The sequence below is a fragment of the Danio rerio genome, chromosome 9, assembly GCF_049306965.1.
Source record: "Danio rerio strain Tuebingen ecotype United States chromosome 9, GRCz12tu, whole genome shotgun sequence".
NCBI lineage: Eukaryota > Metazoa > Chordata > Actinopteri > Cypriniformes > Danionidae > Danio > Danio rerio.
In genome coordinates this window covers 30,292,501-30,295,337 of record NC_133184.1, presented here as the reverse complement: position 1 = coordinate 30,295,337, position 2,837 = coordinate 30,292,501, and positions in this window count along the sequence as shown.

The window sequence follows — 2,837 nt, the reverse complement described above, 5'->3', positions numbered from 1 at the left end:
TGATGTCAACTTGGTGTGTCATGGCCTTTAGAAATATTAAATAACTCTCCAACTGTCACTACTTTTAGTTGACTGTTAGCTTAGAGATGAGTTGACATTAATCAACATTATTTTGATGGCAGAAGGTCTAAATGAGTCTAGACTCTACAGCTTTCCTTGACCAACGATTACCCATCTGACCAATACTGTAAAAAAATGCAAGGTTTCAAACAATTCATCAACGATTCATTCATCCCAATACAAATTGATTAAGTGACTTTAAGAATTTAAGTAGATTGTGCATAAAACAATTAAACTGTCCCAAACAAATTGAAATTATTATTATTATTTTTTTTATTATTTTATTATTATTATTATTATTATTATTTTTTTTTTTTTTGAGTTTACAGTATGTTGTCAGCTTTTGTTCCTGGCAAGGCATAGGTATGTGAAATGGCATTTGACAAATGGGTAAAACAATATTGGATATGTAATTAATGTTAGTTAATTACTAACATGAACAAATAGCAAACAATACATTTATTATTTATTCATTTGTTAAAGGGCACCTGTGATGAAAATGAACTTTTATAAGTCGTTTAGACAGAAAAGTATAGCTTATAGTGTGTTCACTGTCATATTGGAGTGGTATAAAAACTTCCTGATTTTGAAATAACCCCAATCCCAGTGATTTTGAGGCCCACCGCAACATGATGTAGGAGTGCGGTTTTCCTCACCCACAAAACTTATTGACAGACACTAGGGCTGCACGATATTGGAAAAAATTGACATTGCGATACTTTTTTCCCCTGCGATATATATTGCGATATTTTATATATATATATATATATATATATATATATATATATATATATATATATATTTTATACTTAAAACTAGGGCTGTGACGGTCACCATGACAACCGCGTCACCGCGGTGGTCATTGCCACCTCGGTTGTCCATTCCCTGCTGAAAAATCCAGCTTAAACCAGCCTAGGCTGGTTGGCTGGTTTTAGCTGGTCGACCAGGCTGGTTTTAGAGGGGTTTTGGCCACTTCCAGGCTGGTTTCCAGCCATTTCCAGCCTGGTCTTAGCTGGTCAGGCTGGAAAATGACCACCCAAATCCAGCTAAAACCAGCTTGACCAGCCTGGTTTAAGCTGGATATAGCTGGTTTTGGCTGGACTCCCAGCTTGACTAGGCTGGTCAAGCTGGTTTTAGCTGGTCATCTCCCAGCCTGACCAGCTAAGACCAGGCTGGAAATGGCTGGAAACCAGCCTGGAAGTGGCCAAAACCCCTCTAAAACCAGCCTGGTTGACCAGCTAAAACCAGCCAACCAGCTTAGGCAGGTTTAAGCTGGATTTTTTAGCAGGGTTGCCACCGGCCGTAGTACGTGAAGTCACGCACTTTAAAACACAAATTACTGTTATGTTGCCAAGTATTACATATCTGTTAGAATATAACATTAGGCGCGATTCAGCAAGTTCAAGTTCAACCATGAATCTTGTTAGAAAACGAACTCTTACATCTGGGAACATTTTGGAGTCGTGCCAACCGAGAAAGGTGAACGAATCAATTTGGATTAAGCTTTTTGTATGGGGGTTTTAAGTAAAGTGTGTTTTAATATTCACTGCTGAGTGCTGAGAGTCCAAACACTGAGGAGCAAATCCATCGATACGCAGATCCACGGGTCCCGAACCATGCAAGCTAGTGGCGATTGACGGCGAGGGAAAAAAAGCCATGTAGGCTTAATCAACTCCTGTCTTCTAAACGCAGAAGCCCAGCTCAGCCAGGCATGGCAGAGGCATTTGCAAAAATGGCCAGATACAAAAGAGAAAGTGATAAATGGAAGACATTGACGAGAAATTGAGCATAGGCTATTTGGTAACTACTTAAGAACGCGCCGCTCCGCAGAGTAGAGAAACCTGCGTTGCGAGAAATGCGGGCGGCGGAACAGAAGGAGAAGCCCTCTCGCATGTTGTGAAAAAGTAGCCTGTCTGTGCATTTTCGCTACAAGCACACCGTCTGACAGTGTATTGCTGGAAACTCCATTCTTCACTTAAACCGGACAAAGTCAACATGCAAATAATTTAAAATATGACTACAAAAGGTGGAGAGAAACTAAGCTGTTTTTTTAAACATCTGACTTATATTGTTACTAGGTTAATATTTACTTTTTACTTATAATTATTAATATTTATATTAGCGATTATTACACTGATTAGTAAAGTGCCATTTAGACTTTTTGTTAAGTTCTTAAAAATTTAACGTTTAATTGTTATTATTATACAGTTTCAAGCAGTTAAAGTAATTTAATATTTAACTACAATATTTATAAACAGTTTTGTGTTGTTTTATTAACAAAAGTTCAAAAATAAACGTACGTTTATACGGATGTTTTATTTATTAATATTAAATTCGGTTATTCCTTAATTTTTACATAAAAGGTAAATTAACTTAAGTAGGCTACATTATTTGTTGATGTACGAGATCGAGGAACATGTTTGCCAGTAAATAATGTTCGCACCACTTAAAAAACAAAACAAATGAATATCTTGCGAAAAGGATGCAATAAAAAATGCAAGCGCTTAATCATTCTTCACAATCGGATTCGTACGTGCAATAAGCCGAGGCTATATTGCGCCGACAAGAACAAGCCCTAAAACTAAGTCTAGAGAGAGAATTAATACTAGTTAATATTAATGATTATAAACACGAACTGCGTTGTATGATAAACGCATCACAATGATGTCGTGATCTTTGCTGAAGAACTGATATGTTATCGCCGTCTCCCCAGCCAGGTTTTCTTCTGCTTTTTTCCCCTTCTTCTGGATACAAACAATAAAGTATCAGCGCCAGAC